The following is a 25,483-nucleotide window of genomic DNA, read 5'->3' as shown; positions in this document are numbered from 1 at the left end:
GATAACTCCTCTCTTGCCTCATACACATGAACTTGCCCCAGAACTCTCATTTGGGTTCTTATTCTCTATTTCCTCGCCCTCCCTCCCTCAGCTGATTAAAACAAGGTTGAATTTTGCCTCTCTGGGCTTCACTTAATTTTCTCCTCCACTAATTATCATACTAGGATTGTGTGCACATGGGGTTATGTGCGGACCGTCTTGCGGAATTTCCTTTATCCCGTCATAGTGGGTTTGGATGCCAGATGCATGTCTGTGATGGAGTGAATCCAATACTTCCCTGGGCCTCACTTTACTCATGTGTATAGTGGGCAGAATAATGTCTGCAACCTGCGGTTGACGGGGAGGGGTCTTCAATGAGACAATGTAAATAAATAGTAAGTAGGATGTAACACATAGTAAATGTTGGATGAATGTTAGCTCTTGCTTTTATTATTATTCTCCACTTCCTGACAGAGCAGCAAGACCCTCCACTTATTACCACCAACCTGACGACATGGGCTCCACACCTTTAGTAAGAACAACGTGTGAGGGGCAGGGCACATCTTGGGGCCAGGACAAGGAAGAGCTGTGTAGACCAAAGCATCCGAGGGGTGTTCACAGGCGGAAATGGCATTTCGTCCAGGGCCTATTCACCACATTGGGTGGTTGCCCTTTTCTTCCACAAGCTTCCCCTTTGTAACAGCTGCCCATGATGATTCCTGCTGTTGAGGCAGTCCTGGGCATCTCTGACCCACAGTGACATTTGCCTATCAATGTACCAGCCAGGCATGTGTTTGGAGGCCGACCGTACTCCCAGGAGGAGGCTGATAAGTCGAGGAAGCATGGAGAGGGCACGGCGTGTGCCAAGTGCTCACACATAGATACCACCATCTTGAAGCAGGTCTTGCTCTTCCTGTGAGAGGTCGTGGCGAGGTGAAGAGAAGCTCCTTACGTGTTCAGTGTAACAACACCTTGCATGTGGTGGAGGTGAGATTCAAACCCTGGTCCTTATCTTGGCAACATGGCAAGTGCTCTGACCGTTCTAGTGGCTGGATGAAGTATACAGCCTGGATCCCGTCTTTCCAGAACTTCAAACTCACTGATCCGTTGGGAAGGCAAAGGCAGTACGTTCAAACAGTCACACCTTCACACGTGTTTATTCAGGGGTACACGTTCATATCCAAGACACACACGGGGTTGTTATTCAGCATAAATTCTCCACGTGTGAAGACGTCCACTGACCATGGAGAACAGAAGATGGAGCAGCGTTCCAGAGGACCCGCTGGGACAGGCGTCGGCCTCCCAGCTGCTCCACGCTGTAGGACTGAGCTGGCCGCCTGGCAGGGTGGGCGCAGGCACACAGGCCGGCAGGGCAGCTGGTGCGGAGCCTAGGAGCCACCTGTTACATAAGTTCTTTTCACATTTTATCTATGGAGTCAGCAACACCTCTGCATACCTCTTGACTCTCAGCCCTGTGCACACTCACCCTCGCACACTCAAGTTCATATTCCCACATAGATCCATTCATGACCTCTCACGTGAGGCCACACACAACACACACAGGCAAACCTTCATAAGATGTCAATCACCGTGAAATATGTCTTCCCGCACCCACACACACTCACAGACACTGCAATGCACCAACACACATGCTCACATTGTCTTTCTTGTTCATGTGTATCACCCCAGAGCACACAGTTCAGAGCCTCCCCAGGCTTCGGCAACATTCCAGCAGATTATCGACCCTTGACCTTGAGTGAATGTCCAAGCAGAAAGATCTCAATATGAAGGGGATGATGCTGAGGCCTTCCAAAGAAGGCTGCCTTCCTCAGGAAAGAATATAGTTACATCTTCCAAACAAAGAAATTCCCTAGAAGGTAGTATAGTACAAGTAATAGAACACACACACGTATCCTGGAGCCTGGCAGGGCTGGCTTAAATCCTCTCTTCCCTATTTTTTCCTTAAGTAACCTTAGCGAACAGATCCTTTCGAACCTGTAAAATGAGAATAGCTCCGAATTGTAGGCCAGAATTGGAAACTCGAGCAGAGATTCTGAGAGTCAGGGGAGGACTGCCCTTCCCTCATCCTCTCAGGACAAGACCCCTTGAAAAGGGAGGGCATCTCTCAGCCGCCCAGGTGATGGCACACACCCTGCCATGCCCCAGGTGATCCCCAGGTGCGATGGATTTCAGCAGAGAGGCTCTAGTTCCAGCCACCAGGAGTCCTTTGTCCGGAACCCTGTCTGTGGATGCGGCCGGCCCCAGAGGGTCAGCTCGGCCTGCCACTGCATATGTGTGCATGGGCCCCGGCCTGGTGTTCATTCACAGATGCCTGGCACAGAAGATACAGTGGGCTTAGCCTGTGCCCAGGTTCTGCTGAAACCTCCTTGGTCCCAATTGTCACTTCTGCCTTTGTGTGTGTGTGTGTGTGTTTGTGTGTGTCTGTGTGTGTCTGTGTGCTTGTATATGAGAGTCAGAGGTTTGGAGGAAGAGAAAGAGTGATGCTAATGAATGTCAGGGAACAATACCATTCCAAGGATAAGCGTTTAGTTGTACCTGTGGCTCCTAGAGGACACGTTCCGACGTCCTCTGTTGGTAGATGCAATACTACATCATGCATGCTTGAGATAGTAGATTCCACACCCAACAAAATCTGTTATGGGAAGAGAGGGCTTAGGCCAGAAACAATGGACTGGATGTAAAACCCAAACTCATGGATCTTCAGAGGTTCACATTTTCTCTAGTTACGTAGGCATTGCTACGGCCACAAGTGGGTTTGAGTTCTTCAGCTAATCCAAGCCAAACCATTGAAAAGTATGTAAAGAGTTGGAAGCAGTAGGTAGAGAAGAGGATGTGAAGCAGTTTAGGGACCAGGGAGGCTCTGGCCCTCCTTGCTGGCCACCGTCCCCAGGGCCTGGTGCGTTGTGTGATCTCACTACGTCTTGATTTATTATTAGTTATCCCAGAATACCTGCCCCACGTGGCCTTTCTTCTCTGCTACTAGGGACTTGAGTTGAAATCTCTCTCGAAGCCCATCAGGGTTGCTTCTGTCAGAGTGACAACAGGCGGAAGGGTTTCTTCTCCCGGGAAGGCCTGAGATCCCCTGGGTTTCCCCCGGGGCCGAGCCCATGTATAGCCTGGCCTTACGGTGAGTCCGAGAGGCGACAATATTGATATCCAAGGCTGTCTTCTCATGCTGCAGTGTGAATTCCCAAGATCTAGGGTTACTGTAGGGCTTGCAGCTGAGCTGTGGCTAAATTCCAGGTCTGAGAAAGAAACATGCCATCCTCAGGACTGGCTTGCCCATTTCCATTTCTGTCAGTCAAGGTCTTAGGGCACTGGTAGCAAGTGCCGCTACTTGCCTTCAAACGTGGCAACGACCTCCTCCCTACTTCTAAGAGTGGGCTTTGCCCCAGCTTTCAGAGCCCGACTCCACAGAGCACCCAGCCATCGTTGAGCCCTTATTCTGTGCCCATCAGTGTGCACATGCTTACACATGTTGTCCAAATAAGCCGTTCAGCTGACATGCAGTATGGGGTTATCCTGTTTAGCAGATGAGGAAACTGCTGCGCAAAGATGTAAAGTGCCCAAAGTCACCCAGCTGGTGAGGATCAGAGCCCCAGTCGGAACACTAATTGGGGAATTATTTAAGGTATGTTTCATCCTTTGATGGATATTGTTTCAACCTTTTCATTCTTGACCCTGCCCTGTGGCATATTTCTTTGTTCTGGAATCTCTAAGTGGAACGGGGAGGACGCATCAGCCCTTAAGCCCTGGGATTTCAGATTCCAGGAACCAGAACGGGTGACTCGTCCAGCAGCCCATGCCAGGTCAAAGTTTCTTACCTCCCCAGCCTCTCCACTTTATGATAATCATTTCCCTGAGAAGCCTGCAGTCTGCGTGACTTATACCACTGTAATTGAGATACGTACTGTCAACTGTATCCGCCCAGTTTCTGTAAATGAAGACTAATGTTTTCCTGCCCAAGAGGCAGGGGAGAGAGCTGCAACCTCTATTTTTTGTTTATATTACAGCATGTGCAAAATTAAAGCGGCTTGTCCAGGTTCGTTTCCAGTTCAGGCTGAATGTGGTTCTGAGTCTAGGTTAAGTCATGGTCCCAACTTTGCTGAGTTTACTGGGTCTCCCAAAGAGCCACTCACTCCTCAGTAGTTGTTTCTATTTCAACAAGGCTCGCTGTGCATGCTGGTTGGTCCACACTTCCCCCACCAACCGGAATATCCTGGAACACTACCCTCACCGCTCCCACACACAGCAGTGTCCTGCATGCTTGCTTACCACCATCCCAGAAGTCAAGGTTCTAGGGAAACCGTCACGAGTGGGTTTGGAAACACGAGGAAGCCACGGCTCGTAAAGTGATGGGGAAATGGGGCCAGGACTCGCGTGAAGGCACTGTCATCCTCAAGCGCCATCAAACCGAGAGTGAGTTTGCCAGCTCAGGAGATGAGTAAAACCTCAAGTTTGAGGAAGGGCAGATGCATCCTATTGTGACTAGGGCCTAGCACGCCCCAATCGTAGGCCACCTCATGTCTTCCAAGAGGGATCTGAGACGTATAAAAGGTGTGCAGTCTTAGAGCATCCCAAAAGCCACAGCATCTACACGTTCCAGCCGCTGGTGAACTAGGGTAAGTCGGGCAAAGGAACTCCTCTCCTGGGAGCCTGGTTCTAAATGGTCCCAAACTCCGCAGGCAGCTGGGGCTGGCACAATGGGTGGCTGTCCAGAAAGAAAGGCCTCGTGTGGGCACCTCTCTCGTCCGTATCATTTGGGACCCACCTGTCTTGGGTTACAGGGCAACACCTGAAGTGTGTGGGGTGGGGGCTGAGATGGGGGTCCAGGGTGTGATCAGAGTCCTGTGTTGAGGGTCCTGCTGGCGTGTGTGGTGGCGATGTTGTCGTGGCCAGGAGCTGAGCGGAGCTGGTTAGGAGAGGGTGGCACCAAATCTAGGGCAGGGCTGCCCTGAAGGGAAAGGCCAGTGCAGCGAGGCAGGAGAGCTCCTCAGGGAGCAGAGGGCAGAGGCCCAGGGAGCTCAGAGCAGCAAGGACAAGAGGACGTGGTAAAGCGACCATGTCCTGCTCTGGGAGTCGGGGACCATTGTTCCACCCCCGTGTGCTCAGTGCCTGGGGATCCATGACTTCCCTCTCTAAGATTTGCATTCTCCCCTAGAATTTAGTATCGATTTAAACGGTCCTTTTGTCTCTAGATGCCTCTTTTCTATGAATTCTCTTAGAGAATGGTTAAGATGCTCTGTTACAACTGTTCGATATTTACTTAAAAAGTCAAAATCTTTACAAGAGTACTCAACATGTTTTTGTTCTCGTGTGTGTGTGTGTGTGTGTGTGTGTCCACGCGAGCACACACACACACATATAACTTTACACTCATATTTACCTGTGTATTTACATGTGTTTGTGTGGAGTTTTATATGCTCATTTAATCTTTACAACAACTTTAAGAAGAGTACAGAGAAGTTAAGTAACTTGCTCAAAATCACACAGCTGGTTAATTTTTGAGATAGGACTAAGATCCAAGGAAACCATGTTCTACATTCCACAGTATCTGCTGTGGAAGCATAATACCTTTTGTTCTCATTACCCCTGACCTTCCTTCTTATTCTTTCCATCTCTCTCCTCTCTCTCTCTGTCTGTGTGACTCTTTCTCATTTTTTATATCTTTGTTTTTTCTACTGCTGGCCATTACTCTTCTCCTTTCACCCTTTTTTCCTCTCTTTCTTCTTTCCTTCCTTCCTTCTGTATTTCTTTATTTGTCTCTATTAAAACCTTGCTATGGCTTACAAACTGTAGCTACAATTTATACTGACGCACCTCACTGCACACAGACACATTTAATCGGTGAAGCCACCAGGCCAAGGTTGAATCGGCACAGGTGTGAACGAGGCAAGCGGTTCTCCTGGGTTGAGTGTCTCTAAGGTTCTAGAGTTCCTCACTTCAGTGTCTTTTCCATTGCAGTGCACATCCAGACCAGAATGTATAATCCGAAGCAGAAGCTGTGCTGCCCGCTACCAAAGTATTGCTGCCCTCCACCCCAGCCATGCTGCACCCCACCAAAGTATTGCTGCCCCTCACCAAAGTATTGCTGCCCCCCACCTCAGCAGTACTGTCCCCCTCCACATCAATGCTGCCCCCCAGTAAAGTACTGTTTCCCCCCACCAAAGCACTGCTAAACTCCACCTCAGCACACCAAGCAGCCTTGCCAGCCTCCACCCAAGGGCAAGGAGCCCTCTGTCCCAACGTGCCCAGCCCCTCAACAGTGCCAGAAGTCCAAGCAGAAATAAACCCCAGGCATGGGCCAGAGGCCAAACTCCCTTCAGAACAGAGAACACGAAGCCCACTTCCCTCTCTCAGCCAGTTAGCTGTCAGCACCACTCACCCCTGGCTTCTGGAAGCAGCCACACTTTTGGAAAAGGCAGCACCAAGATGGCAGCTTCCTGGATCAACATTTCTTATGAATTAGCAGCTGCAATTTCCATTTAGCAAAGGATCCGCTTCTAAACCGTCTAATCTTCTTGCAGACTTGTATACTTCGCCCTTTTGGCTGCTTGGAAACTTAAGCAGCATGCCCGACCATCCTTTGCTAGCACACTTCGTCTCTGCTCCAGTCTTTCAAACAATTAAACACAATTCCACTGCCATGAATGTGTCAGTTTGATTATTTGGTCGTCTTACAGTCGTTAACTCCTGCGGATTTTGTATCTTGCTGCCTAAATAAGAGCCCTAGGAGAGCTGGGCATGTGGGTGCAGGTTGAGCAGAATGCATGGGAAGATGCACTTCTGAGCTGAAGGACATTTTCCATGGTCCTGCCAGGGTGAGGAGGAGAGATGGGCACTTCAGCTGCATGGAGACACATCCCCCCATACTTGCAAAATGAGAACAGCCTTTGGACACAGGGGAGCAGATGTCGGTCTTGAAAATGGAGGCACAGAAAGAGTAAAGGAAACCCAGCCAGGAGCTAAATAGTAGAGCAGAGGCATATAAGTGGAAATTCAGAGAATATTCTAAGGACATGTGGGTCAAAATGAATTGATGACCGGGCCTCAAAAACTCTCCCACTGGTAAAAGAAAAGACGAGATTTTGTTCAAGCTAACAAATATGTACATAGGAGACAGTCTGTGTAAAAATCATACATCCATCACATACACATATCCACTGTCAATATTTTTCTTGTTTTTTTTTTTTTCTGTACGCGGGCCTCTCACTGTCGTGGCCTTTCCTGTTGCGGAGCACAGGCTCTGGACGCGCTGGCTCAGCAGCCATGGCTCATGGGCCGAGCCGCTCCGCAGCATGTGGGATCTTCCCGGACCGGGGCACGAACCCGAGTCCGCTGCATCCGCAGGCGGACTCTCAACCACTGCGCCAACAGGGAAGCCCCACTGTCAATAGTTTTTAAAGTCATAGCACCCATTGATTCTCTAGCTTGGGGTTTCTCCGGTGCTATTTTTCTCTCACTGCCCTCTTACATTCCATTCCCTAAATCCTTGAGGTATCAGGGTAACTTGATTAACCGGTGGTAACCTCAGGCCCACAGGTAAGCCAAACTTCTTTCTGTGACGTCCACTACACCCATAAATTTCCACCGAATCCTTCTCTCACTAAGAGTCCCAAAATTGAGGTCTTTGCATCTCTTTTCCTATACTTGCCTCCCATTTCACGTTTCTGGGCTACAAGGGAATCACTGAAAATCCACAGAAGTACCCAAAGGAATCAGCAAGGAACAAAACATAAACTAAATGCGTGAATTATCCCCAACATAGATCGCAGAGCATGTAGAATTCAGAATACGCTAAAGACAAAAGTTTTAGTTTTAGTTTAGCATTGCTTCCATGCTTGGCTGGTATCTTTGACCTCCACCACCTCTGTTCATGCCCTCCAGCGAGGCTCCATCCATCTACCTATTTACCCATCACCAATCCATCCATCCCAAGCAGCAATGCATCATCGCATTCTTTGTAAGTACCTGCCCCTCCCTTTGATTAGAATGTGAGGGATGCTGTGGAAGCACAAACTCACACACAAGCCTCCGGTATTCTTGGTTTAATCCCCGTAAGGAAAGCAAGCTCAGACCGTCAAAACAACCAAAAACAGTTTGACCGCAAGACGTCTAATGCATGGACGACTTAGAAGCCACAGATATGTCATTCCTGCCCTCAGAATTCAGAGGACAAAGAGAGAGAACACTGAGGGCTGTTGAGGGGAGGAAGAACTTGGCCATCTGTGTCATAATGACATCCACCACAGGGCTCCCTGACCATGTCTTTCCAGGAAGAACGGCGGGAGAAGGGAGGTTCAGAGCGGAAGGACAGCGGGATGTGTGCACGTAAGCAGCAGTGCGTTCCAGGGCTGCGTAGAGCAGCAGCCAATGCTGCGAGTGCTAGTGGTCCCCAGGAGGCCAGTCTTCAACGTCTCAGCCCCTGTTCGTGGTGGAGAGAGCCCATAGCCTCTGCAGCCACCTGCACCATTTGACACCACGGAAAGCTGGGGGGGCGCGTCCAGTTTCCAGACCTATGTGTCGTAAATATTTCCAACTCAGCGTTGCATTCAACAGAACTCAAAGATGACAAACAAAATGAATTGAAAAGCTGTAGACACCGTAAGTGAACTCCCTGAAATGATGAGCTCTTTGAGCCAATTCCCCATCCTCAGATACCTCATTCAGCACAGGCTCCAAAGAGCTCTTTTCTTGCCTCATATACATGAGCTTGTCCCAGAACTCTCATTTCGGTTCTTATTCTCTATTTCTTCACCCTCCCTCCCACACTGATTAAGACAAGGCTGAATTTTGCCTCTCTGTGCTTCACTTAATTTTCTCCTCCACTAATTATCATACTAGGATTGTGTGCACATGGGGTTATGTGCGGACAATCTTGCGGAATTTTCCTTTATCCCGTCATAGTGGGTTTGGATGCCAGATGCATGTCTATGATGGAGTGAATCCAATACTTCCCTGGGCCTCACATTACTCTTGTGTATAGTGGGCAGAATAATGTCTGCAATCTGCAGTTGACGGGGAGGGGTCTTCAATGAGACAATGTAAATAAATAGTAAGTAGGATGTAACACATAGTAAATGTTAGATGAATGTTAGCTCTTACTTTTCTTATTATTCTCCACTTCCTGACAGAGCAGCAAGACCCTCCACTTATTACCACCAACCTGACGACATGGGCTCCACACCTTTAGTAAGAACAACGTGTGAGGGGCAGGGCACATCTTGGGGCCAGGACAAGGAAGAGTTGTGTAGACCAAAGCATCCGAGGGGTGTTCACAGGCGGAAAAGGCATTTCGTCCAGGGTCTATTCACCACATTGGGTGATTGCCCTTTTCTTCCACAAGCTTCCCCTTTGTAACAGCTGCCCATGATGATTCCTGCTGTTGAGGCAGACCCGGGCAGCTCTGGCCCACAGTGACATTTGCCTATCAATGTACCAGCCAGGCATGTGTTTGGAGGCAGACCGTACTCCCAGGAGGAGGCTGATAAGTCGAGGAAGCATGGAGAGGGCACGGCGTGTGCCAAGTGCTCACACATAGATACCACCATCTTGAAGCAGGTCTTGCTCTTCCTGTGAGAGGTCGTGGCGAGGTGAAGAGATGCTCCTTACGTGTTCAGTGTAACAACACCTTGCATGTGGTGGAGGTGAGATTCAAACCCTGGTCCTTATCTTGGCAACATGGCAAGTGCTCTGACCGTTCTAGTGGCTGGATGAAGTATACAGCCTGGATCCCGTCTTTCCAGAACTTCAAACTCACTGATCCGTTGGGAAGGCAAAGGCAGTACGTTCAAACAGTCACACCTTCACACGTGTTTATTCAGGGGTACACGTTCATATCCAAGACACACACGGGGTTGTTATTCAGCATAAATTCTCCACGTGTGAAGACGTCCACTGACCATGGAGAACAGAAGATGGAGCAGCGTTCCAGAGGACCCGCTGGGACAGGCGTCGGCCTCCCAGCTGCTCCACGCTGTAGGACTGAGCTGGCCGCCTGGCAGGGTGGGCGCAGGCACACAGGCCGGCAGGGCAGCTGGTGCAGAGCCTAGGAGCCACCTGTTACATAAGTTCTTTTCACATTTTATCTATGGAGTCAGCAACACCTCTGCATACCTCTTGACTCTCAGCCCTGTGCACACTCACCCTCGCACACTCAAGTTCATATTCCCACATAGATCCATTCATGACCCCTCACGTGAGGCCACACACAACACACACAGGCAAACCTTCATAAGATGTCAATCACCGTGAAATATGTCTTCCCTCACCCACACACACTCACAGACACTGCAATGCACCAACACACATGCTCACATTGTCTTTCTTGTTCATGTGTATCACCCCAGAGCACACAGTTCAGAGCCTCCCCAGGCTTCGGCAACATTCCAGCAGATTATCGACCCTTGACCTTGAGTGAATGTCCAAGCAGAAAGATCTCCATATGAAGGGGATGATGCTGAGGCCTTCCAAAGAAGGCTGCCTTCCTCAGGAAAGAATATAGTTACATCTTCCAAACAAAGAAATTCCCTAGAAGGTAGTATAGTGCAAGTAAAAGAACACACACACGTATCCTGGAGCCTGGCAGGGCTGGGTTAAATCCTCTCTTCCCTATTTTTTCCTTAAGTAACCTTAGCGAACAGATCCTTTCGAACCTGTAAAATGAGAATAGCTCCGAATTGTAGGCCAGAATTGGAAACTCGAGCAGAGATTCTGAGAGCCAGGGGAGGACTGCCCTTCCCTCATCCTCTCAGGACAAGACCCCTTGAAAAGGGAGGGCATCTCTCAGCCGCCCAGGTGATGGCACACACCCTGCCATGCCCCAGGTGATCCCCAGGTGCGATGGATTTCAGCAGAGAGGCTCTAGTTCCAGCCACCAGGAGTCCTTTGTCCGGAACCCTGTCTGTTGATGCGGCCGGCCCCAGAGGGTCAGCTCGGCCTGCCACTGCATATGTGTGCATGGGCCCCGGCCTGGTGTTCATTCACAGATGCCTGGCACGGAAGATACAGTGGGCTTAGCCTGTGCCCAGGTTCTGCTGAAACCTCCTTGGTCCCAATTGTCACTTCTGCCTTTGTGTGTGTGTGTGTTTGTGTGTGTCTGTGTGTGTCTGTGTGCTTGTATATGAGAGTCAGAGGTTTGGAGGAAGAGAAAGAGTGATGCTGATGAATGTCAGGGAACAATACCATTCCAAGGATAAGCGTTTAGTTGTACCTGTGGCTCCTAGAGGACACGTTCCGACGTCCTCTGTTGGTAGATGCAATACTACATCATGCATGCTTGAGATAGTCGATTCCACACCCAACAAAATCTGTTCTGGGAAGAGAGGGCTTCGTCCAGAAACGATGGACTGGATGTAAAACCGAAACTCATGGATCTTCAGAGGTTCACATTTTCTCTAGTTACGTAGGCATTGCTACGGCCACAAGTGGGTTTGAGTTCTTCAGCTAATCCAAGCCAAACCATTGAAAAGTATGTAAAGAGTTGGAAGCAGTAGGTGGAGAAGAGGATGTGAAGCAGTTTAGGGACCAGGGAGGCTCTGGCCCTCCTTGCTGGCCACCGTCCCCAGGGCCTGGTGCGTTGTGTGATCTCACTACGTCTTGATTTATTATTAGTTATCCCAGAATACCTGCCCCACGTGGCCTTTCTTCTCTGCTACTAGGGACTTGAGTTGAAATCTCTCTCGAAGCCCATCAGGGTTGCTTCTGTCAGAGTGACAACAGGCGGAAGGGTTTCTTCTCCCGGGAAGGCCTGAGATACCCTGGGTTTCCCCCGGGGCCGAGCCCATGTATAGCCTGGCCTTACGGTGCGTCCGAGAGGCGACAACATTGATATCCAAGGTTGTCTTCTCATGCTGCAGTGTGAATTCCCAAGATCTAGGGTTACTGTAGGGCGTGCAGCTGAGCTGTGGCTAAAATCCAGGTCTGAGAATGAAACATGCCATCCTCAGGACTGGCTTGCCCATTTCCATTTGTGTCAGTCAAGGTCTTAGGACACTGGTAGCAAGTGCCGCTACTTGGCTTCAAACGTGGCAACGACCTCCTCCCTACTTCTAAGAGTGGGCTTTGCCCCAGCTTTCAGAGCCCGACTCCACAGAGCACCCAGCCACCGTTGAGCCCTTATTCTGTGCCCATCAGTGTGCACATGCTTACACATGTTGTCCAAATAAGCCGTTCAGCTGACATGCAGTATGGGGTTATCCTGTTTAGCAGATGAGGAAACTGCTGCGCAAAGATGTAAAGTGCCCAAAATCACCCAGCTGGTGACGATCAGAGCCCCAGTCGGAACACTAATTGGGGAATTTTTTAAGGTAGGTTTCATCCTTTGATGGATGTTGTTTCAACCTTTTCATCCTTGTCCCTGCCCTGTGGCATCCTTCTTTGTTCTGGAATCTATAATTGGAACGGGAAGGATGCATCAGCCCTGAAGCACTGGGAGATCAGATTCCAGGAGCCAGACTGGGTGAATCGTCCAGCAGCCCAGGCCAGGTCAAAGTTTCTTAGGTCCCCAGCTTCTGCAACTTATGGTAATCATTTCCCTGAGAAGCCTGCAGTCTGCGTGACTTATACACCTGTAAGTGAGATACGTACACTCAACAGTAACCGCCCAGTTGCTGTGAATGAAGACTAATGTTTTGCTGACCAAGAGGCAGAAGAGAGAGCTGCAACCCCCATTTTTTGTTTATATTACAGCAGGTGTGAAATCAAAGCGGCTTGCCCAAGTTTGTTTCCAGTTCAGGCTGAATGTGGCTCTGAGTTTAGGTTAAGTCAAGGTCCCAACATTGCCACGTTTACTGGGTTTCCCCAAGAGCCACTCACCCCTCAGTAGTTGTTTCTCTTACAACAAGGCTCGCTGTGCACGCTGATCGGCCCACACCTTCCCCCACCAACCGGAATATCCTGGAACACTACCCTCACCGCTCCCACACACAGCAGTGTCCTGCATGCTTGCTTACCACCATCCCAGAAGTCAAGGTTCTAGGGAAACCGTCACGAGTGGGTTTGGAAATACGAGGAAGCCACGGCTCGTAAAGTAATGGGGAAATGGGGCCAGGGCTCGCGTGAAGGCACTGTCATCCTCAAGCGCCATCAAACCGAGAGTGAGTTTGCCAGCCCAGGAGATGAGTAAAACCTCAAGTTTGAGGAAGGGCAGATGCATCCTATTGTGACTAGGGCCAAGCACACCCCAATCGTAGGCCACCTCATGGCTTCCAAGAGGGATCTGAGACGTATAAAAGGTGTGCAGTCTTAGAGCATCCCAAAAGCCTCAGCATCTCCACGTTCCAGCCACTGGTGAACTAAGGTAAGTCGGGCAAAGGAACGCCTCTCCTGCGAGCCTGGTTCTAAATGGTCCCAAACTCCGCGGGCAGCTGGGGCTGGCACAATGGGTGGCTGGCCAGAAAGAAAGGCCTCGTGTGGGCACCTCTCTCGTCCGTATCATTTGGGACCCACCTGTCTTGGGTTACAAGGCAACATCTGAAGTGTGTGGGGTGGGGGCTGAGATGGGGGTCCAGGGTGTGATCAGAGTCCTGTGTTGAGGGTCCTGCTGGCGTGTGTGGTGGCGATGTTGTCGTGGCCAGGAGCTGAGCGGAGCTGGTTAGGAGAGGGTGGCACCAAATCTAGGGCAGGGCTGCCCTGAAGGGAAAGGCCAGTGCAGCGAGGCAGGAGAGCTCCTCAGGGAGCAGAGGGCAGAGGCCCAGGGAGCTCAGAGCAGCAAGGACAAGAGGACGTGGTAAAGCGACCATGTCCTGCTCTGGGAGTCGGGGACCATTGTTCCACCCCCGTGTGCTCAGTGCCTGGGGATCCATGACTTCCCTCTCTAAGATTTGCATTCTCCCCTAGAATTTAGTATCGATTTAAACAGTCCTTTTGTCTCTAGATGCCTCTTTTCTATGAATTCTCTTAGAGAGTGGTTAAGATGCTCTGTTACAACTGTTCGATATTTACTTAAAAAGTCAAAATCTTTACAAGAGTACTCAACATGTTTTGTTCTCGTGTGTGTGTGTGTGTGTGTGTGTGTGACCACGCGAGCACACACACACACATATATCTTTACACTCATATTTACCTGTGTATTTACATGTGTTTGTGTGGAGTTTTATATGCTCATTTAATCTTTACAACAACTTTAAGAAGAGTACAGAGAAGTTAAGTAACTTGCTCCAAGAAGTGATCCAAGAAAATCATGTTCTACATTCCACAGTATCTGATGTGGAAGGATAATACTTTTTGTTCTCATTACCCCTGACCTTCCTTCTTATTCTTTCCGTCTCTCTCCTCTCTATCTCTGTCTCTGAGACTCTCTCTCATTTTTTATATCTTTGTTTTTTCTACCCCTGTCCATTACTCTTCTCCTTTCACCCTATTTTCCTCTCTTTCTTCTTTCCTTCCTTCCTTCTGTATTTCTTTATTTGTCACTATTAAAACCTTGCTATGGCTTACAAACTGTAGCTACAATTTATACTGACGCACCTCATTGCACACAGACACATTTAATCGGTGAAGCCACCAGGCCAAGGTTGAATCGGCACAGGTGTGAACGAGGCAAGCGGTTCTCCTGGGTTGAGTGTCTGTATGGTTCTAGAGTTCCTCACTTCAGTGTCTTTTCCATTGCAGTGCACATCCAGACCAGAATGTATCATCCGAAGCAGAAGCTGTGCTGCCCGCTACCCAAGTATTGCTGCCCTCCACCCCAGCCATGCTGCACCCCACCAAAGTATTGTTGCCCCTCACCAAAGTATTGCTGCCCCCCACCTCAGCAGTACTGTCCCCCTCCGCGGCAATGCTGGCCCCCAGTAAAGTACTGTTTCCCCCCACCAAAGCACTGCTAAACTCCACCTCAGCACACCAAGCAGCCTTGCCAGCCTCCACCCAAGGGCAAGGAGCCCTGTGTCCCAAAGTGCCCAGCCCCTCAACAGTGCCAGAAGTCCAAGCAGAAGTAAACCCCAGGCATGGGCCAGAGGCCAAACTCCCTTCAGAACAGAGAACATGAAGCCCACTTCCCTCTCTCAGCCAGTTAGCTGTCAGCACCACTCACCCCTGGCTTCTGGAAGCAGCCACACTTTTGGAAAAGGCAGCACCAAGATGGCAGCTTCCTGGATCAACATTTCTTATGAATTAGCAGCTGCAATTTCCATTTAGCAAAGGATCTGCTTCTAAACCGTCTAATCTTCCTTGCAGACTTGTATACTTCACCCTTTTGTCTGCTTGGAAACTTAAGCAGCATGCCCGACCAACCTTTGCTAGCACACTTCGTCTCTGCTCCAGTTTTTCAAACAATTAAACACAATTCCGCTGCCATGAATGTGTCGGTTTGATTATTTGGTCGTCTTACAGTCGGTAACTCCTGCAGAATTTGTATCCTGCTGCCTAAATAAGAGCCCTAGGAGAGCTGGGCATGTGGGGGCAGGTTGAGCAAAATGCATGGGAAGATGCACTTCTGAGCTGAAGGACATTTTCCATGGTCCTGCCAGGGTGAGGAGGAGAGATGGGCACTTCAGCTGCATGGAGACACATCTCCCCATACTTGCAAAATGAGAACAGCCTTTGGACACAGGGGAGCAGATGTCGGTCTTGAAAATGGAGGCACAGAAAGATTAAAGGAAACCCAGCCAGGAGCTAAATAGTAGAGCAGAGGCATATAAGTGGAAATTCAGAGAATATTCTAAGGACATGTGGGTCAAAATGAATTGATGACCGGGCCTCAAATACTCTCCCACTGGTAAAAGAAAAGACGAGATTTTGATCAAGCTAACAAAATGTGTAAGTAGCAGACAGTCTGTGTAAAAATCATACATCCATCACATACACATATCCACTGTCAATATTTTTCTTGTTTTTTTTTTTTTCTGTACGCGGGCCTCTCACTGTTGTGGCCTTTCCTGTTGCGGAGCACAGGCTCTGGACGCGCTGGCTCAGCGGCCATGGCTCATGGGCCCAGCCGCTCCGCGGCATGTGGGATCTTCCCAGACCGGGGCACGAACCCGTGTCCCCTGCATCCGCAGGCGGACTCTCAACCACTGCGCCAACAGGGAAGCCCCACCGTCAATAGTTTTTAAAGTCATAGCGCCCATTGATTCTCTAGCTTGGGGTTTCTCCGGTGCTATTTTTCTCTCACTGCCCTCTTACTTTCCATTCCCTACATCCTTGAGGTATCAGGGTAACTTGATTAACCGGTGGTAACCTCAGGCCCACAGGTAAGCCAAGCTTCTTCTTTCTATGACGTCCACTACACCCATAAATTTCCACCAAATCCTTCTCTCACTAAGAGTCCCAAAATTGAGGTCTTTGCATCTCTTTTCCTATACTTGCCTCACATTTCACGATTCTGGGCTACAAGGGAATCACTGAAAATCCACAGAAGTACCCAAAGGAATCAGAAAGGAGCAAAACATAAACTAAATGCGTGAATTATGCCCAACATAGATCGCAGAGCATGTAGAATTCAGAATATGCTAAAGACAAAAGTTTTAGTTTTAGTTTAGCATTGCTTCCGTGCTTGGCTGGTATCTTTGACCTCCACCACCTCTGTTCGTTCCCTCCAGCGAGGCTCCATCCATCTACCTATTTACCCATCACCAATCCATCCATCCCAAGCAGCAATGCATCATCGCATCCTTCGTAAGTACCTGCCCCTCCCTTTGATTAGAATGTGAGGGATGCTGTGGAAGCACAAACTCACACACAAGCCTCCGGTATTCTTGGTTTAATCCCCGTAAGGAAAGCAAGCTCAGACCGTCAAACAACCAAAAACAGTTTGACCGGAAGACGTCTAATGCATGGACGGCTTGGAAGCCACAGATATGTCATTCCTGCCCTCAGAATTCAGAGGACAAAGAGAGAGAACACTGAGGGCTGTTGAGGGGAGGAAGAACTTGGCCATCTGTGTCATAATGACATCCACCACAGGGCTCCCTGACAATGTCTTTCCAGGAAGAACACCGGGAGGAGGGAGGTTCAGAGCGGAAGGACAGCGGGATGTGTGCACGTAAGCAGCAGTGCGTTCCAGGGCTGCGTAGAGCAGCAGCCAATGCTGCGAGTGCTAGTTGTCCCCAGGAGGCCAGTCTTCAACGTCTCAGCGCCTGTCTGTGGTGGAGAGAGCACATAGCCTCTGCAGCCACCTGCACCATTTGATACCACGGAAAGGTGGGGGGCGCGTCCAGTTTCCAGACCTATGTGTCGTAAATATTTCCAACTCAGCGTTGCATTCAACAGAACTCAAAGATGGCAAACAAAATGACTTGAAAAGCTGTAGACACCTTAAGTGAACTCCCTGAAAATGATGAGGTCTTTGAGCCAATTCCCCATCCTCAGATACCTCATTCAGCCCAGGCTCCAGATAACTCCTCTCTTGCCTCATACACATGAACTTGCCCCAGAACTCTCATTTGGGTTCTTATTCTCTATTTCCTCGCCCTCCCTCCCTCAGCTGATTAAAACAAGGTTGAATTTTGCCTCTCTGGGCTTCACTTAATTTTCTCCTCCACTAATTATCATACTAGGATTGTGTGCACATGGGGTTATGTGCGGACCGTCTTGCGGAATTTCCTTTATCCCGTCATAGTGGGTTTGGATGCCAGATGCATGTCTGTGATGGAGTGAATCCAATACTTCCCTGGGCCTCACTTTACTCATGTGTATAGTGAGCAGAATAATGTCTGCAACCTGCGGTTGACGGGGAGGGGTCTTCAATGAGACAATGTAAATAAATAGTAAGTAGGATGTAACACATAGTAAATGTTGGATGAATGTTAGCTCTTGCTTTTATTATTATTCTCCACTTCCTGACAGAGCAGCAAGACCCTCCACTTATTACCACCAACCTGACGACATGGGCTCCACACCTTTAGTAAGAACAACGTGTGAGGGGCAGGGCACATCTTGGGGCCAGGACAAGGAAGAGCTGTGTAGACCAAAGCATCCGAGGGGTGTTCACAGGCGGAAATGGCATTTCGTCCAGGGCCTATTCACCACATTGGGTGGTTGCCCTTTTCTTCCACAAGCTTCCCCTTTGTAACAGCTGCCCATGATGATTCCTGCTGTTGAGGCAGTCCTGGGCATCTCTGACCCACAGTGACATTTGCCTATCAATGTACCAGCCAGGCATGTGTTTGGAGGCAGACCGTACTCCCAGGAGGAGGCTGATAAGTCGAGGAAGCATGGAGAGGGCACGGCGTGTGCCAAGTGCTCACACATAGATACCACCATCTTGAAGCAGGTCTTGCTCTTCCTGTGAGAGGTCGTGGCGAGGTGAAGAGAAGCTCCTTACGTGTTCAGTGTAACAACACCTTGCATGTGGTGGAGGTGAGATTCAAACCCTGGTCCTTATCTTGGCAACATGGCAAGTGCTCTGACCGTTCTAGTGGCTGGATGAAGTATACAGCCTGGATCCCGTCTTTCCAGAACTTAAAACTCACTGATCCGTTGGGAAGGCAAAGGCAGTACGTTCAAACAGTCACACCTTCACACGTGTTTATTCAGGGGTACACGTTCATATCCAAGACACACACGGGGTTGTTATTCAGCATAAATTCTCCACGTGTGAAGACGTCCACTGACCATGGAGAACAGAAGATGGAGCAGCGTTCCAGAGGACCCGCTGGGACAGGCGTCGGCCTCCCAGCTGCTCCACGCTGTAGGACTGAGCTGGCCGCCTGGCAGGGTGGGCGCAGGCACACAGGCCGGCAGGGCAGCTGGTGCAGAGCCTAGGAGCCACCTGTTACATAAGTTCTTTTCACATTTTATCTATGGAGTCAGCAACACCTCTGCATACCTCTTGACTCTCAGCCCTGTGCACACTCACCCTCGCACACTCAAGTTCATATTCCCACATAGATCCATTCATGACCCCTCACGTGAGGCCACACACAACACACACAGGCAAACCTTCATAAGATGTCAATCACCGTGAAATATGTCTTCCCTCACCCACACACACTCACAGACACTGCAATGCACCAACACACATGCTCACATTGTCTTTCTTGTTCATGTGTATCACCCCAGAGCACACAGTTCAGAGCCTCCCCAGGCTTCGGCAACATTCCAGCAGATTATCGACCCTTGACCTTGAGTGAATGTCCAAGCAGAAAGATCTCCATATGAAGGGGATGATGCTGAGGCCTTCCAAAGAAGGCTGCCTTCCTCAGGAAAGAATATAGTTACATCTTCCAAACAAAGAAATTCCCTAGAAGGTAGTATAGTGCAAGTAAAAGAACACACACACGTGTTCTGGAGCCTGGCAGGGCTGGCTTAAATCCTCTCTTCCCTATTTTTTCCTTAAGTAACCTTAGCGAACAGATCCTTTCGAACCTGTAAAATGAGAATAGCTCCGAATTGTAGGCCAGAATTGGAAACTCGAGCAGAGATTCTGAGAGCCAGGGGAGGACTGCCCTTCCCTCATCCTCTCAGGACAAGACCCCTTGAAAAGGGAGGGCATCTCTCAGCCGCCCAGGTGATGGCACACACCCTGCCATGCCCCAGGTGATCCCCAGGTGCGATGGATTTCAGCAGAGAGGCTCTAGTTCCAGCCACCAGGAGTCCTTTGTCCGGAACCCTGTCTGTTGATGCGGCCGGCCCCAGAGGGTCAGCTCGGCCTGCCACTGCATATGTGTGCATGGGCCCCGGCCTGGTGTTCATTCACAGATGCCTGGCATGGAAGATACAGTGGGCTTAGCCTGTGCCCAGGTTCTGCTGAAACCTCCTTGGTCCCAATTGTCACTTCTGCCTTTGTGTGTGTGTGTGTGTGTGTGTGTCTGTGTGTGTGTGTGTCTGTGTGTGTCTGTGTGCTTGTATATGAGAGTCAGAGGTTTGGAGGAAGAGAAAGAGTGATGCTAATGAATGTCAGGGAACAATACCATTCCAAGGATAAGCGTTTAGTTGTACCTGTGGCTCCTAGAGGACACGTTCCGACGTCCTCTGTTGGTAGATGCAATACTACATCATGCATGCTTGAGATAGTAGATTCCACACCCAACAAAATCTGTTCTGGGAAGAGAGGGCTTCGTCCAGAAACGATGGACTGGATGTAAAACCGAAACTCATGGATCTTCAGAGGTTCACATTTTCTCTAGTTACGTAGGCATTGCTATGGCCACAAGTGGGTTTGAGTTCTTCAGCTAATCCAAGCCAAACCATTGAAAAGTATGTAAAGAGTTGGAAGCAGTAGGTAGAGAAGAGGATGTGAAGCAGTTTAGGGACCAGGGAGGCTCTGGCCCTCCTTGCTGGCCACCGTCCCCAGGGCCTGGTGCGTTGTGTGATCTCACTACGTCTTGATTTATTATTAGTTATCCCAGAATACCTGCCCCACGTGGCCTTTCTTCTCTGCTACTAGGACTTGAGCTGAAATCTCTCTCGAAGCCCATCAGGGTTGCTTCTGTCAGAGTGACAACAGGCGAAAGGGTTTCTTCTCCCGGGAAGGCCTGAGATCCCCTGGGTTTCCCCCGGGGCCAAGCCCATGTATAGCCTGGCCTTACGGTGAGTCCGAGAGGCGACAATATTGATATCCAAGGCTGTCTTCTCATGCTGCAGTGTGAATTCCCAAGATCTAGGGTTACTGTAGGGCTTGCCGCTGAGCTGTGGCTAAATTCCAGGTCTGAGAAAGAAACATGCCATCCTCAGGACTGGCTTGCCCATTTCCATTTCTGTCAGTCAAGGTCTTAGGGCACTGGTAGCAAGTGCCGCTACTTGCCTTCAAACGTGGCAACGACCTCCTCCCTACTTCTAAGAGTGGGCTTTGCCCCAGCTTTCAGAGCCCGACTCCACAGAGCACCCCGCCATCTTTGAGCCCTTATTCTGTGCCCATCAGTGTGCACATGCTTACACATGTTGTCCAAATAAGCCGTTCAGCTGACATGCAGTATGGGGTTATCCTGTTTAGCAGATGAGGAAACTGGTGCGCAAAGATGTAAAGTGCCCAAAGTCACCCAGCTAGTGAGGATCAGAGCCCCAGTCGGAACACTAATTGGGGAATTATTTAAGGTAGGTTTCATCCTTTGATGGATGTTGTTTCAACCTTTTCATCCTTGACCCTGCCCTGTGGCATCTTTCTTTGTTCTGGAATCTCTAAGTGGAACGGGGAGGACGCATCAGCCCTTAAGCCCTGGGATTTCAGTTTCCAGGAACCAGAACGGGTGACTCGTCCAGCAGCCCATGCCAGGTCAAAGTTTTTTACCACCCCAGCCTCTCCACTTTATGATAATCATTTCCCTGAGAAGCCTGCAGTCCGCGTGACTTATACCACTGTAAGTGAGATACGTACTGTCAACAGTATCCGCCCAGTTTCTGTAAATGAAGACTAATGTTTTGCTGCCCAAGAGGCAGGGGAGAGAGCTGCAACCTCTATTTTTTGTTTATATTACAGCAGGTGCAAAATTAAAGCGGCTTGTCCAGGTTTGTTTCCAGTTCAGGCTGAATGTGGTTCTGAGTCTAGGTTAAGTCATGGTCCCAACTTTGCTGAGTTTACTGGGTCTCCCAAAGAGCCACTCACCCCTCAGTAGTTGTTTCTATTTCAACAAGGCTCGCTGTGCATGCTGGTTGGTCCACACTTCCCCCACCAACCGGAATATCCTGGAACACTACCCTCACTGCTCCCACACCCAGCAGTGTCCTGCATGCTTGCTTACCACCATCCCAGAAGTCAAGGTTCTAGGGAAACCGTCACGAGTGGGTTTGGAAACACGAGGAAGCCACGGCTCGTAAAGTGATGGGGAAATGGGGCCAGAGCTCGCGTGAAGGCACTGTCATCCTCAAGCGCCATCAAACCGAGAGTGAGTTTGCCAGCCCAGGAGATGAGTAAAACCTCAAGTTTGAGGAAGGGCAGATGCATCCTATTGTGACTAGGGCCTAGCACGCCCCAATCGTAGGCCACCTCATGTCTTCCAAGAGGGATCTGTGACGTATAAAAGGTGTGCAGTCTTAGAGCATCCCAAAAGCCACAGCATCTCCACGTTCCAGCCGCTGCTGAACTAGGGTAAGTCGGGCAAAGGAACTCCTCTCCTGGGAGCCTGGTTCTAAATGGTCCCAAACTCCGCAGGCAGCTGGGGCTGGCACAATGGGTGGCTGGCCAGAAAGAAAGGCCTCGTGTGGGCACCTCTCTCGTCCGTATCATTTGGGACCCACCTGTCTTGGGTTACAAGGCAACATCTGAAGTGTGTGGGGTGGGGGCTGAGATGGGGGTCCAGGGTGTGATCAGAGTCCTGTGTTGAGGGTCCTGCTGGCGTGTGTGGTGGCGATGTTGTCGTGGCCAGGAGCTGAGCGGAGCTGGTTAGGAGAGGGTGGCACCAAATCTAGGGCAGGGCTGCCCTGAAGGGAAAGGCCAGTGCAGCGAGGCAGGAGAGCTCCTCAGGGAGCAGAGGGCAGAGGCCCAGGGAGCTCAGAGCAGCAAGGACAAGAGGACGTGGTAAAGCGGCCATGTCCTGCTCTGGGAGTCGGGGACCATTGTTCCACCCCCGTGTGCTCAGTGCCTGGGGATCCATGACTTCCCTCTCTAAGATTTGCATTCTCACCTATAATTTAGTATCGATTTAAACGGTCCTTTTGTCTCTAGATGCCTCTTTTCTATGAATTCTCTTAGAGAGTGGTTAAGATGCTCTGTTACAACTGTTCGATATTTACTTAAAAAGTCAAAATCTTTACAAGAGTACTCAACATGTTTTTGTTCTCGTGTGTGTGTGTGTGTGTGTGTGACCACGCGAGCACACACACACACATATATCTTTACACTCATATTTACCTGTGTATTTACATGTGTTTGTGTGGAGTTTTATATGCTCATTTAATCTTTACAACAACTTTAAGAAGAGTACAGAGAAGTTAAGTAACTTGCTCCAAGAAGTGATCCAAGAAAATCATGCTCTACATTCCACAGTATCTGATGGGGAAGGATAATACTTTTTGTTCTCATTACCCCTGACCTTCCTTCTTATTCTTTCCGTCTCTCTCCTCTCTCTCTCTGTCTGTGTGACTCTCTCTCATTTTTTATATCTTTGTTTTTTCTACCCCTGTCCATTACTCTTCTCCTTTCACCCTTTTTTCCTCTCTTTCTTCTTTCCTTCCTTCCTTCTGTATTTCTTTATTTGTCTCTATTAAAACCTTGCTATGGCTTACAAACTGTAGCTACAATTTATACTGACGCACCTCATTGCACACAGACACATTTAATCGGTGAAGCCACCAGGCCAAGGTTGAATCGGCACAGGTGTGAACGAGGCAAGCGGTTCTCCTGGGTTGAGTGTCTCTATGGTTCTAGAGTTCCTCACTTCAGTGTCTTTTCCATTGCAGTGCACATCCAGACCAGAATGTATCATCCGAAGCAGAAGCTGTGCTGCCCGCTACCCAAGTATTGCTGCCCTCCACCCCAGCCATGCTGCACCCCACCAAAGTATTGTTGCCCCTCACCAAAGTATTGCTGCCCCCCACCTCAGCAGTACTGTCCCCCACCGCGGCAATGCTGGCCCCCAGTAAAGTACTGTTTCCCCCCACCAAAGCACTGCTAAACTCCACCTCAGCACACCAAGCAGCCTTGCCAGCCTCCACCAAAGGGCAAGGAGCCCTGTGTCCCAAAGTGCCCAGCCCCTCAACAGTGCCAGAAGTCCAAGCAGAAGTAAACCCCAGGCATGGGCCAGAGGCCAAACTCCCTTCAGAACAGAGAACATGAAGCCCACTTCCCTCTCTCAGCCAGTTAGCTGTCAGCACCACTCACCCCCGGCTTCTGGAAGCAGCCACACCTTTGGAAAAGGCAGCACCAAGATGGCAGCTTCCTGGATCAACATTTCTTATGAATTAGCAGCTGCAATTTCCATTTAGCAAAGGATCCGCTTCTAAACCGTCTAATCTTCCTTGCAGACTTGTATACTTCACCCTTTTGTCTGCTTGGAAACTTAAGCAGCATGCCCGACCAACCTTTGCTAGCACACTTCGTCTCTGCTCCAGTTTTTCAAACAATTAAACACAATTCCGCTGCCATGAATGTGTCGGTTTGATTATTTGGTCGTCTTACAGTCGGTAACTCCTGCAGAATTTGTATCCTGCTGCCTAAATAAGAGCCCTAGGAGAGCTGGGCATGTGGGTGCAGGTTGAGCAAAATGCATGGGAAGATGCACTTCTGAGCTGAAGGACATTTTCCATGGTCCTGCCAGGGTGAGGAGGAGAGATGGGCACTTCAGCTGCATGGAGACACATCCCCCCATACTTGCAAAATGAGAACAGACATTGGACACAGGGGAGCAGATGCCGGTCTTGAAAATGGAGGCACAGAAAGAGTAAAGGAAACCCAGCCAGGAGCTAAATAGTAGAGCAGAGGCATATAAGTGGAAATTCAGAGAATATTCTAAGGACATGTGGGTCAAAATGAATTGATGACCGGGCCTCAAATACTCTCCCACTGGTAAAAGAAAAGACGAGATTTTGTTCAAGCTAACAAAATGTGTAAGTAGCAGACAGTCTGTGTAAAAATCATACATCCATCACATACACATATCCACTGTCAATATTTTTCTTGTTTTTTTTTTTTTCTGTACGCGGGCCTCTCACTGTTGTGGCCTTTCCTGTTGCGGAGCACAGGCTCTGGACGCGCTGGCTCAGCGGCCATGGCTCATGGGCCCAGCCGCTCCGCGGCATGTGGGATCTTCCCGGACCGGGGCACGAACCCGTGTCCCCTGCATCCGCAAGCGGACTCTCAACCACTGCGCCAACAGGGAAGCCCCACCGTCAGTAGTTTTTAAAGTCATAGCGCCCATTGATTCTCTAGCTTGGGGTTTCTCCGGTGCTATTTTTCTCTCACTGCCCTCTTACTTTCCATTCCCTACATCCTTGAGGTATCAGGGTAACTTGATTAACCGGTGGTAACCTCAGGCCCACAGGTAAGCCAAACTTCTTCTTTCTATGACGTCCACTACACCCATAAATTTCCACCAAATCCTTCTCTCACTAAGAGTCCCAAAATTGAGGTCTTTGCATCTCTTTTCCTATACTTGCCTCACATTTCACGATTCTGGGCTACAAGGGAATCACTGAAAATCCACAGAAGTACCCAAAGGAATCAGAAAGGAACAAAACATAAACTAAATGCGTGAATTATCCCCAACATAGATCGCAGAGCATGTAGAATTCAGAATACGCTAAAGACAAAAGTTTTAGTTTTAGTTTAGCATTGCTTCCATGCTTGGCTGGTATCTTTGACCTCCACCACATCTGTTCGTGCCCTCCAGCGAGGCTCCATCCATCTACCTATTTACCCATCACCAATTCATCCATCCCAAGCAGCAATGCATCATTGCATCCTTCGTAAGTACCTGCCCCTCCCTTTGATTAGAATGTGAGGGATGCTGTGGAAGCACAAACTCACACACAAGCCTCCGGTATTCTTGGTTTAATCCCCGTAAGGAAAGCAAGCTCAGACCGTCAAAACAACCAAAAACAGTTTGACCGGAAGACGTCTAATGCATGGACGGCTTGGAAGCCACAGATATGTCATTCCTGCCCTCAG

General features: G+C 49.5%; 1 long non-coding RNA gene across 1 annotated transcript; it reads left to right on the top strand.

The window, feature by feature from the left end:
- Positions 1-4,530: 4,530 nt before the first annotated feature.
- LOC149750622 (uncharacterized) lies at positions 4,531-6,647 on the top strand. The gene is made up of 2 exons (XR_016387798.1): positions 4,531-4,622; positions 5,965-6,647. It is a non-coding gene; the product is annotated as an uncharacterized LOC149750622 (long non-coding RNA).
- The last annotated feature ends 18,836 nt before the right edge of the window (positions 6,648-25,483 follow it).

This window comes from Delphinapterus leucas, chromosome 1, assembly GCF_059928025.1.
Source record: "Delphinapterus leucas isolate spDelLeu-1000000601 "Yukka" chromosome 1, BTC_Dleu_Yukka2, whole genome shotgun sequence".
In the NCBI taxonomy this organism is placed as follows: Eukaryota; Metazoa; Chordata; class Mammalia; order Artiodactyla; family Monodontidae; genus Delphinapterus; species Delphinapterus leucas.
This window is presented reverse-complemented; position numbering and strand designations above follow the sequence as displayed.